We start from the raw sequence: 12,255 nt of genomic DNA, 5'->3' as shown, positions 1-12,255 counted from the left end.
GAAACGCGTGCGGTTTTAAACACCAACACATATGTTCCCTTTGTGATTAATCTGCATTCTGTTTTCAGCAACACCTAGGCTTTAAGGAAAAGTTTAGTGCACTCAAGACGAACAAGAACGTAGAAAAGACAACCCAGCTCAGATGTCGATCCTTCTGAAGCTAGGCTTTGTTTGCATCACTAAGTTTAATCCCGTGAGGAGACGCATGGTTGTATCCAAAACATTCTTTATTAAAATTCAAGCATCAGACTGCAGTAATCGTTATACACGTTACTCTATAAATATGCAATAGATATATACAATACTTAAGGCAATACAAACACCACAAAAATGCACTAGAATACAGGTTAAAATTACCAACTGTAATTACAAAACTTTATTTGAAAATATTTTCGTTAAAGGTAAGACAAGCAAGGACGACACCAAATAAACGTGGCACTATCAAAAACAACAAAAATACAGTTCTTTATAAGCACGCTGAATATCACAAGAAGAACACACAACAGACGAACAACGAAGATTTGCATATCTTGAATTACACTGCCCAGCGTTTTGTTGGCAACGTGGAGGTTGGGAGGTGACACAACGAATTTATTGGAACTATTCATGTATAGCCCAAACAGTCTTTTAAAATGGCACCTTTCGCGGCATCGCTTAGGCGAAATCAGATATAGTCTGTTCGAAATATAGATCGCGGAGAAGGTCACTTTCAATGGACAAGATACCAAGGGAGTTCACCTTGTCGTCAAGGGGGCGCGAACGAAGGCGATTTTTTATCAGCGACAACTTGGAAAACGATCATTCGGTCTCATAATTTGCCACGGGTATGCTTAAGTACATTCGCAAAGCAATAGAAAGGTTCGGAAACACGTCAATAAGCTTTCTTTCGAGCAGCAACTTCATTATTACCAGGGGACTCGCGTCCTGGCACACAGAGTTGTGCAGAAAGTTCGCAAACTGAACGATTTCAGCGGAAAATGCTGGCTCCAAATCATTTTTGTAGGTTTTCACCAACTTCTCAGCCTGCTGCGCCAGAGAGGCCTCGCTCCCAACTTCTGTCAGCAATTTTAAGAATCCGAACTTTTCGCAGAGTTTGCAGAGAAAAGTTTATCGTAGAGACCTACAATGTTGTACTTGGCAGTCTAGGCTCTGCTTTGAGAGTGCGAAAGGCTGCCTACACTGTCAAGTACAACATTGTAGGTCTCTACGATAAACTTTTTTCTACCTTGTAGCGCACTATCGCTTTTTCCGTCCGGGTGCTTACTCAAAACGATGCGTTTGCCCTCATCCTGATAACATTGATTGCTACTTAGCGTGCGTGCTTTCTCTTCGAAGGTATCGAAGAGAGGTCGCAAAGGATTAACAAATCCTTCTAGAAAGCTCAGCAGGTCTACAGCAGTTTAAATGTCTAGGCCTGGTTTCTGAAGTGCTACGCTCGTTTTGTCAAAGCGCTCCAAGATTTCACTCCAGAAAAATCGCCATGAGTGCAGTCTCTAGGTTTGTCATTTTCTTGAAGAGAGAGTGCCCTTCGTTCCCAGTGTCACCGTTTCCTTCCTCATTCTTTGATATAGCTTCAAGGCAACACAAGACTGCATTGAAATTTTTCAGAATGGCCTTACATGATTCAGCGTTTCTTGACCACCTGGTCTCAGAGAGACGTTTCAAAACAAGCTGCTGGCCAGTTCCGCCCATGCTGTCCGAAAGATACCTCCATCGCTTAGGTGAGGCAGCAAAGAACACATACAGCCTCTAAATTACAGTGAAAAATTTGACTGCCTCGAGGCAACTGTCAACGCTACACGCGCCAACTAAGTTCAGTGGATGGCCAGCACACGGGACGTAGACTTCCAATTCGTTCAGGTGTTTGATTTGAGCTTGCAGTCCTTTGTATTTTCCTGACATATAACTCGCATTATCATAAGATTGGCCCCTACAATCATCAACTGAGATGCCATTGGTCGTCAAGAAGGACATCATGGTATCGAAAATATACAAGCCGGTACGCGATTCGATTGGAACAAATCCAAGAAAGCGTTCGTATACTTTCCCATTTAAATAGTATCGTAAAACAACTGACAGCTGATCAACGTGAGTAAGGTCTGGAGTCGAATAAACAATTTTGCGCGTTTCACTTCGTCAACGAGACGTTTTCTTTGACAGCCTTTGCCATATGCTCGATAAATTCATCACAAATGGTTTTTGACAGATACGGTGGGTGACCTTTTCTTTTGTTCCCGTAGTGTTTGATGTGCTCCTCTAGAAAGGAATCAAGCTTGGCAATGGCCTCAAACACTCCCATATAATTGCCATTTCTCGGTGAACCAAGAATCTCCGCACTGCCCCTAAACGCTAGGTTGCGCTCAGCTAGAAGCTTAACTACAACTACGAGCTTCAACACCTCTGTCCAGTAAGCGGTCTCAGTGACAAGATGCTTAACCAGCTCCTTGTCAATTGTGCTGCTCGAGTTAGAGCGGGCGAGCCATGCTGCCACGCAGTTTTGGTGCTCGACGCTATTTTCATGTGCGCAAACCTTTTCTTCTGCTCTTTTCCAATCAGAAAAGCCATGCGCGGTGAAAGCACTGGGGTTGCTTGAAATCGAAAATAGTTTTCACATGAAGCAGCAAACGGAACCTTTGGACTCCGAGTACTTTAGCCAATGTCGCTCGTACGCCTCCCCATTTACAGCCTTTCGCACGAAAAAATGAGGTGACATATTTAGAATGTCCGGACCCCGTTGAGTATCTGTTACGGGTCCAATTGAACTTATTTTTGGAAATGTGGCGGAGAGTTTGAAGGATGCTTCACTCCCGCCACCGGTTGGCCCGGTATTGCACTGCCTGTCCAGGATCGGCCTTGTCTTTAGCGCGTCTTTACTATCCTGTCTTTCTATCCTATCTTTAAACTCTCCTACTATCTGCACGTGGTAGCGATTGTGGCTCAGCTTGAGCCAGTGGGCAGACCTGTGCACTTTCCTTTCCTTTCTTCCTGGAAACGACAGACGTTTCCATGCATGCACTTAGTGCTGTATATACGTAGGCTTTCTCTAATCATGCAAGCGCACTCTTCATGTCAGGAAAGAAGGATCCACGCTAGCATCAATGCTCTTGGGTAAAGAGGAACTCAGGATCTTTCAAGTTGTGTATACAACTTTTTCCTGGCTTTCCCCGCAACGTCGTACGTGTTGCAAAATAAAAATGAAATTTTTAGCTCCTCGAGCGAACCAAGAGTCGATCACGTGACCCGATTTTGGTTGTCCTTGACCTTTCACATCTGCAATGGCTTGACCATTTGTCTGACCACTGACCATTCACTGGTTCCCCAAACTTATAAACTGAAGGCTGGACCTTGGCTGAGCCTTGAAGGTCATGGGAAGTACACGCCGATCTCAGCCCGTTACCTCTAGTAGTGAAGCTATCGCTGCAAAAAAGTGGCGCCACATAATCTTGCCGTAAAATACAAGAACCATTTCAATGGTCTTTGAGATCTGCCACACAGCAGCGACGCATATCCTTCGACTTCGATAGCAATTGAGAACCTCGAACATTTCAGTATCACACTAGGAAATATAAAAAAAAGCTGCGTCCTCGCTTGCAATAACTTTGAATTATATATGTCTTCATGTTAATATGGACTGCTAAAAAAATGTGCAATATTCACTACAACTGCGTCCAACGTAAGACGCAGTTTCAACTGTCTGCTGTTGCCAGGAAGGAAGAAAAGGAAAATGCACAGACCTGCCCACTGGCTCAAGCCGAGGCACAATCGCTACCACGTGCAGATAGTAGTTAATTATTATTAATTGGTTTTTTGGGGAAAGGAAATGGCGCAGTATCTGTCTCATATATCGTTGGACACCTGAACCGCGCCGTAAGGGAAGGGATAAGGGAGGGAGTGAAAGAAGAAAGGAAGAAAGGGGTGCCGTAGTGGAGGGCTCCGGAATAATTTCGACCACTTGGGGATCTTTAACGTGCACTGACATCGCACAGCACACGGGCGCCTTAGCGTTTTTCCTCCATAAAAACGCAGAGTTCAAAGATGGGATAGAAAGGCAGGATAGAAAAGACGCGCGGTATAATGACCCAGGCCGATCAAGGAGGCAGTGCAATACCGGGCCAACCGGTGGCGGAAGTGAAGCAGCCTTCAAGCACTCCGCCACATTTCCAAAAATAAGTCCAATTGGGACCCGTATCTGATATTCAACTAGGGTATCAGTTTCAACTCTCTCTCTCTCTCTCTGTTGTTGCAAGGAAGAAAGAAAAGGAAAGGAAAGTGCACAGGCCTGGTCACTGGCTCAAGCCGAACCACAATCGCTACCACGTGCAGTTAGTAGGAGAGTTGAAAGATGGGATAGAAAGACAGGATAGTAAAGACGCGCTAAAGACAAGGCCGATCCCGGAGGTAGTGCAATACCGGGCCAACCGGTGGCGGAAGAGAAGCAAACTTCAATCTCTCCGCCACATTCCCAAAAATAAGTCCAATTGGACCCGTAACAGATACTCTACGTGTATACTAAGGTATACGCCGGCCTCGTTCAATCAACACTGGCAACGGCACCCGGGCTCTGACACGATGACGTTGAAAACCGCTGATGGTTATTGCACGTTGCAGTTAAAAGAATAGCATTACGCAGCTGGCTGAGGGTCTTGTGTGTGATTATATTGTTATGCACGCAGCTGCAACCGTCGGTGCGCACCATATTTCGCACTGTCACAGAAGTTGGTAAGCACATTTGTGCATTCGGCGCAAAATAACCGCCCACTACCGTACAAGGTGAATTTTCATCCACTTCGATATAAAATATTGATGATAATACGCGATGCTTAAAGCGGCACATTAAAACGACAACGGCACAGAGTTCGAGTTTCGAACCCACTTTCCAGTGCCGATTCTTGCCGTCAGCACCAAACATCAAGCGAAGTTGAGGACGCCGTAGGAGCAACCTGTGGGCGCGGTGTTGCCAGACCAGTGTTGCAGGCGTTACCGAAAAAAAGTAACTAAATATACGTTACTGGTTATGCTAAAAAAAGGAACGCGTTACCGACCTACGTTAGTCAAAAAAAAAAGGTAACGCGTTACCGTTACCGAAAAAAAAAGTACCGCACGTTACTATGTCTTTATTTCATGACCATAAATTTTAATTAGTGCGCCTTCGCTGCAAGAACTGACGATACCAATTTTATAAAGCTCATATTTCACATAAAACTTCTACCCAAACAACGATTTTACGCGAAATCCTGATTTAAGAGGGTTCACCAGTGACAGTGTCCCTAGGAAGTACATGGGAACTTTCAGAAGCTGTAGCCTGTCTAAAAATGGCTCGATTTTTATGAGGTCTGTGGCAGCGTTTTCTTCTTTAATGAATGAAGGAAATGTTGCAGACAGATATTATTTTTGAAGTTTCATTTTTTTACAAATCAGAGGTATATATCCAGAAAAATTGCACATTTAGATATGTCGGTCTTTCATGTCATCTCGTGAAAAAACTAAGCCAAATATCAGAAATTCGTCCGTAACATTTCCTCCCTTTTTCTTTCTTGATTGTCGAGCCGGAATTTTCATTCATATCGAGCGTAGTATTTGCGTTTTAGAGGCTCTGAAAGTTGTGTATGTATTTTCTGCAGGGATTTGAAATTCGCGCCAAAGATTACTAGCGCGACGTGGCTCCATCTGGCGTCAGAATATTTTGTCGCTACTACACCCAACCACCAGCCTCTTGGTTGTCTGTTCGTGCGCGCAGGTTTTTATTCAGAACTTGGATGGAACTGAACTCACTTTCCTTTTTTCTTGCTTGGGCTGTATTCGGAAAGGATTTCTGCGTTTCTTTTTTGCTCGAGCTCTTGGTGCGGAAAGGAAGTGGAATGCAAGGCCACACCCAAAAGCGCCCCCCCCCCCCTCTTTCCCCTCCCGGCAGCCACACAATAACGCATTGTTAGTGGCAAAACACAGGATGGGTGCTCCCTATTCAGGACAGTGTGGGAGAACAGCGTTGTTCCTTGCCCAACGCAAGGGCGCAGTGACCCAGGTGTCGATACAAGTCAAGAGTGAAGCTGCAAATATTCCTCATAGGAGGGCCTCGAGCCGATAGCGGGCGGCGCTTACATGAACCCACACGCATGGTTGTTTGAAAATCGGGAGTGGTGCGCACGCCGAGCCGGGAGTCGACGGGTCGGGGCCAGTCAATTCCTCCGCAAGGGTTGACTCAACTCGACCCTGAACCGATGTGCTTGTAAACGCTGTTGGGTAGAAAAGTAGGGTTATTGAGAGGGAAGGGGATAAATGCGAACTTGCTTTCCACGTGCGCCGGCGCACCTCCGATACAGCGATGGCGTGCCTCAAACTTGGAGGCTGCTACTGCTTGCTCGACGCTTCGTGTCGCTACAGCTGAACCGGTCTCGAATCGCTAAAATCGAGTTCATGTAAACACGCAGTGGTTGAGTTGGATTGACCATGCTCAACCCGACCCCCGAATTGACCCGACGCTATCGGGTTCATGTAAACATGGCTAATGGCGTAGACTGATTGTCATGACGCAGCGATTAACCTCCTTTCACTGAGGCACTTGCCAATCACCTGCTATTTCACGCTATACTCGCGGACAACTATGTATGCCAGTGCAACAGCCCACGTCAAGGGGAGAAAGGACCGTCTCCTTCCTTTTCCTGCTCAGCCCCTGCTGCACTGCAACTGCGACGTCATGAGAACCGGTCGAAGCCAACGTTCGCCTCTGCCTCCAAGCTAGTGAAACCAGAATGTGTCGGATCGGCATCGAAACCTCGATTCTCTAACCAATCTTTGGTCGAGCGTACGTCACTCTTTTTCCCCAATTCTCCTCGCGACCAAGCATATCTCTGCCAGAATGTTCGCGTTATTAGTGCAGGTGTGGTCCACTGTACGCGGGTAATCATGGTTGCACCTTATCTGCAGGAAGCCGCTGGCGGATTTCCGAGCCCCCTACTCCAGAATAGACATCTCTGTGGTGTAAATAACGTGATGTCAAACGTTCATGGCCTGGCTAGCAAAATCATCCAGTTTTGCTCCTGAACCGGTTTCGCATGTGTCAAGCATTCCCCAACCGTGTTTATTCTCCCAGTTAGATACGCGTCGGCATGCGCCACACCTAGTCGCACCTCCTGCACTACGCTTCCAAAAGTCGCACATTTAAATCAGAAAAACGCTCGGAGGGGGCGCTATAAAAATACATATATAAAATATATACTACATAAAAGTATAAAATATTAAATATCATAAAAAAGCAGAGCTCATAATGAGACTTCTTCGGAAACCTTAGCAGGTGTGGAATTTTCGCTTTCAAACCCGGCCATGACGTCATGACAATTCAGGTGCGCTGCCGTTTTTTTGTACTGAAAGAGCACACGCCGGTTCGCGTGGCTGCAGCGGCCATCTTCTATTGAATTGCAATCTTTATTATTTTTAACAATAAACCACTAATAGCAACTTTGTCCAGAACAGTTGGTAGTCGCTTGTGCAATGACGAAATTCGCGTTCAAAGGCACCACGAATAGCAACAGGACGATCTCAGTGCTTTTGCAAAGAACACATCTCACCCTTTTACCCAAGTCTGATCTGTTCCGTGGTGAAATTATGAGCAGTGAAGGAGACATGAAACGAAGTATTTCAGCAGTAATTTAGTTACTCAAGTGACTATCGCCCATAAATAAACCGAAGAATTCGGCGACGCCGATAGCAACAAACGTGCTCGGTGGTCATCGAAGAGGAACCTTCAAGATAAGGCGCTAAAAACAACTACAACAACCCAGAATAATGGCGAAATTGTTGCGCCTGGCTGCATTCCTTCTAGATAACGCTTATCGCATCTCGCATAACAAAATGATATTCCCGCGTGCCAACGGTTTTGAACTCGAACAAACAAGTAGTACAACAGTTTCGCGGCACTCCTTTTGTCAAAGAAGCGTCGGACGGATGCTTAAACAAAAAAGTGAGGTCAACAGCAGCAAAGGTAATGCAAAACAAACACTGGCAGTGTAAACAATGAGAGCGCAAAAAGATTTTCACAGAGGCTGCGTCGTCGAATCGGCGTCCACACTCGTACACGGTCACCAGGCTTGTATTGCGTGTAGCGACGGAGGAATACGCGGAATACGGAATAGCCGGCCAAAGCGCGGAAGGGGAGGTGTTCCCAAGGTGTGTTAAAAGATGACACACTCATCTGTTCTGGCTAGGCTAAACCAACACTGCTTCTAACTACAGGCTGTATACCCCACCCTATCATTGTAAATTGTATTTTCGCAAAAAAGATGCGAGGGAGCTTAGGGGACCCAAACCGGAAAACGTACATTTCCATGTGGCGGCTGAGTGGTGGGTTACTGGAAAAAGGTCCATTCTGTGACCACCACCCCTTGAGACAGGTTATTCTTTAGTGCTTCCGTCTCCCTGCTTTGGCAGGATATACAAAGAAAGTTCTCGGCCCTACTTTTTGTTCGCGCAAGAACTATTACTTGCGCGTCGCGGTCCCCGCCGCGGTGGCTCAGTGGTAGGGCGCTCGACTACTGATCCGGAGTTCCCGGGTTCGAACCCGACCGCGGCGGCTGCGTTTTTATGGAGGAAAAACGGTAAGGCGCCCGTGTGCTGTGCGATGTCAGTGCACGTTAAAGATCCCCAGGTGGTCGAAATTATGCCGGAGCCCTCCACTACGGCACCTCTTCCTTCCTTTCTTCTTTCACTCCCGCCTTTATCCCTTTCCTTACGGCGCGGTTCAGGTGTCCAACGATATATGAGACAGATACTGCGCCATTTCCTTTCCCCCCAAAACCAATTATTATTATGTCGCGGTCGAGGAGATGTCGCGGTAGAATTTACACACCTGGAGAGGTTATAGAAGTTCCCACCTTTCTGTGGTACTTAAGTGCTGCCATCTATCGACAGAAAAAGTTCAAATCTGAGTTGCCTCGTAGCTGGTGAGCCCTCTTCAACGAGAATACTTTGCACAAATGTGCAAGAGCTTGGCAGTGTTTTAATGGCCTAAAGTTGCTTGTAGAGTCATGTGAGCCAAAGTAATGTGATCACTGTGTGCAGGCTGGCGTTGAAAAGCAGCCTCAGAGATTGAACAACGCTGGCTATCCCTGCCTTTTGATAACCGCTGTCTGCGAAGCTTTGCTGCAGAAGATTAAATTCGCTTCGAGCGGTAATCTACCAAGCAATCAGCGAGATGAGAGGCCTGCGGCAGTAATTCCGTATATGCATAAAATAGCGTACAACATCAAGAAGATAGGGAGTCGATACGGAGTGAATGCGGTGTTTTCAGCACCATGTAAGCTTGGAAAGATTTGATCCATTATGGACATAGGCTGCGACATACGCTATGCAGGTCTGAAGTCATCTACCAGATACTGCTAAAGTGTGGGCGCGTTTACATTGGGCAGACAGGCCGTTGTTTCAACGAGAGACCGAGTGAGCACGACCGGACGATGAAAAACATTTAAAGGGGAACGTCCCTGATCACTGCAGAGATTACAAAGATCGCGAACCGGTGCTGTAAGCGGCAAAGCTTATCGGAAAATGCAGAGAGCCAGTTGAAAGGGAAGTTATCGAAGCATTTCACATACAGAAAGGTGGGCCCACGTGCATAAGCACTTCGTTGGTGAAACTCAGCGGCCGGGAACTGAATTTTTTAGACGGTCATGTGTAGATCATGTCATTTCGTCTTATATGTAATCGTCCTAAAATTTTATCATGCCTTGTTCTGTGAGTAGTATTTCACTGGCTTTTTTTAAGCGCAAATTGATCTTTTCTGTACTTATTTTTACCTGTTGGCTTGTTCTGGCTATTATAACGCACTGATGATGATATTGTAATGGCATATAAAGGTGGTGTTTTGCGAAATAAACTCAGTTGGTAGTAGGCCTTTCTGCCTCCGTGAAAAAAAAAAATTTAACGAAGGTGACACATGTGGTGTGTGTGGTAAATCTGCAGAAACAATAGAACACCTGACACCAAATTATGATGGCACCCATACCGATGTCGATGCAGGCGCGGTCACTCTTCCTGAGGCCCTACTAGGGTTTAGAGATACCAAGTCATGTATACATAAATCTGCGGTGGAAATCAGCAAAAAAAAAAAGAAAATGGCGAATTTTAATGTCGAACGCACCCAGCTTCCAGCGCTCGTTCAGGTTTGTTTTTATTAATGAGATAGTAAAGAGGAAAAGAAAAACATAGCAATCTGAACGGTGTGAGGCCAGAGAGATGTGTGATAGGTGTTTCTGCTTTTGGATTTCAAAAGGTGGGCTGATCCCGGCGGCAGTGCAATGCCAGGTCAACCCGTGGCGAAGGTGAGGCAAGCCCCAAGCACTCCGCCTATCTACAAAAATTACCTAAATATCTTGGGTCCAAATTGAACCCATATCAGATATTAAGCTGATAAGAACAGATACTACTATTAAGAGAAGTTTATTGGACTGATAACAAGCAGGGACTCTCGTCCCTCAAACAAACAGTGATACAAAAAACGACCTAAGTCGTCAGTGGTACAAAAACTGCACATAACAAAGTGCACATGTTAAAAACACTTTTCAAAACAAAACAAAAAAAAAAAACACATGACAAGAATGCACATGACAAGAGTGCACTGAAAGAGTTCTAACAGTTCACGCCGTGAAGTTTGCCGCGCACTCGTGTCACTTGTAGACCACGGCATACAGCAAAAAACGCGCACACAATTCTGCCGGTGGCTAGAACGGCAGAGTCAGCACAGCCACACGGCCGCGACGTACATCGATAAAGCGGGTGGACCACCGCCGAAGGAATTTGTGTTCCTCTAGCGTCACAAGGTCTTCGCATGCTTGTTCTAGCATACGTGCGCGTACACGCTGCAGTAGGGGGTACATGGCCCTCTGTGGGCGGCCGCGTAAGGCCGCAGCTCCCCTCTGCCGCCATAGGACAAATGCGCCGACGCAAAGTAGCATGCGGACGAATGGCTCTCGCGATCTTGTGTTGGAGTTGAGACGAGCCCCAAACATGCGTGACATGAGCCGCCAGAAGATTCTGGCTACTACGCATTCGAACATTGCATGCTCTAATGTTTCCACTAGACCGCACTGCGGGCAACGGGCGGAGGGTGCCACGCCCCATGCTGCGAGGCGGTCAGCCGTGGGTAAAACCCGCCAGCCTCGCAGCCAGCTAAAGTCGCGCACCTGCGCAGGGAGAGATGAATGTCTCAGGTCTCGCCACCGCGCCTGCCCGCTCCTTGTCAATTGTTCCGGTGTTGCTTCTCGTACAGCGAGGAGCTCGCAAACCCGTGTGGGTGGCGTGGCGAATATCTCCACACCAGGCAGGGCTGTGGTGAGAGACCTGAGGGCACCGCAGGCTTTCCGGAAAAACAGGGGGGGCTGCAAGGCTGAGGGGCCGATACTGTGTTCTGAGAAGAAAAGGGGGCGCGATGTTCCGAGAAAGTAGGCAAGGAGCCCCCTTCCCGGGTAGTCCGTATTGTCGACAAGGTCGCGGATCCCTCGCAAGGCGAGGACACTGCACAATGTGGGTAAATGAGGGAGGCTAAATCCCCCCATTTCTGTAGGAAGTCTGAGCAGAGCTCGTGCTACTGTCTCAGTCTTACCTGCCCAAAAAAACGAGCCACATAGAGTGGACATGCGTCGCGTGAGGTTACTGGGAGGGTAGGCGACTCTGGCGACGTAGATTAGGGGGGCGCATACCGATGATCGGATGATAAACGCGCGCTCTGCGAGAGAGAGGCGAAAGCGCGCCGCTACGGTCAAGCGTCTTTCTGCGGTAGCTCTGAGCTGAGTCCATGTTTCTCGTCCCGCCTCTCCGGACGCGAGAAAGTGAACACCCAATACTTTTACGGCGGAGACCCACTGCACGTCGCACAGCAGATCCGATGTGAATGCGCCAAAACGCAGCGCTCTGCTCTTGCCCCTGTTCAGCAGGGCGCCGGACAGCTCGCTGTATTCTTCAAAGAGCCGTAAAAACGCCGCGTAGCTGTCCTCGTCCCGCAAAAACAGGGACACATCATCGGCGTACGCAGAGACCTTAACCTGGCCTTGGCCAGGCAGGGGGAATCCGCGTACTGATGGACTGTCGGCTATGCGACGTAGCAATGGGTCGATGCAGAGTACGTAAAGCATGGGTGACAATGGGCATCCCTGCCTAATGCCGCGAGAGATGCAGAAAGGAGCGCTAATCGCTCCATGTATACTTAAACTGGCTGTAAGCCTGGAGTAAAGAAGATTAATTCTTTCGATGAATTCGGAAGGGAAGCCA

General features: G+C 47.3%; 2 pseudogenes; both read right to left on the bottom strand.

Moving 5' to 3' along the window:
• Positions 1–4,376: 4,376 nt before the first annotated feature.
• LOC144099656 (U2 spliceosomal RNA) lies at positions 4,377–4,518 on the bottom strand (annotated as a pseudogene).
• Positions 4,519–10,256: 5,738 nt separating this feature from the next.
• On the bottom strand, positions 10,257–10,428 carry LOC144099643 (U2 spliceosomal RNA; annotated as a pseudogene).
• Positions 10,429–12,255: the final 1,827 nt, after the last annotated feature.

This window comes from Amblyomma americanum, chromosome 7 (assembly GCF_052857255.1).
Source record: "Amblyomma americanum isolate KBUSLIRL-KWMA chromosome 7, ASM5285725v1, whole genome shotgun sequence".
Taxonomy (NCBI): domain Eukaryota; kingdom Metazoa; phylum Arthropoda; class Arachnida; order Ixodida; family Ixodidae; genus Amblyomma; species Amblyomma americanum.
The sequence above is the reverse complement of the archived record's forward strand: the minus strand, read 5'-3'. Positions and strand labels throughout refer to the sequence as shown.